The sequence below is a fragment of the Grammomys surdaster genome, unplaced genomic scaffold, assembly GCF_004785775.1.
Source record: "Grammomys surdaster isolate TR1022 unplaced genomic scaffold, NIH_TR_1.0 126679, whole genome shotgun sequence".
Classification (NCBI taxonomy): domain Eukaryota; kingdom Metazoa; phylum Chordata; class Mammalia; order Rodentia; family Muridae; genus Grammomys; species Grammomys surdaster.
In genome coordinates this window covers 1878750-1878972 of record NW_021621467.1, presented here as the reverse complement: position 1 = coordinate 1878972, position 223 = coordinate 1878750, and positions in this window count along the sequence as shown.

The window sequence follows — 223 nt, the reverse complement described above, 5'->3', positions numbered from 1 at the left end:
CCTCTCCATCTCTCCCTCTCCCTATCTCTCCCTCTCCCTCTCTTCCTCTCTCCCTCTCCATCTCTCCCTCTCCCTCTCCATCTCTCCCTCTCCCTCTCCATCTCTCCCTCTCCCTCTCCATCTCTCCCTCTCCCTCTCCCTCTCCCTCTCTCCATCTCTCCCTCTCCCTCTCTCCATCTCTCCCTCTCTCCCTCTCTCCCTCTCTCCCTCTCTCCCTCTCTCC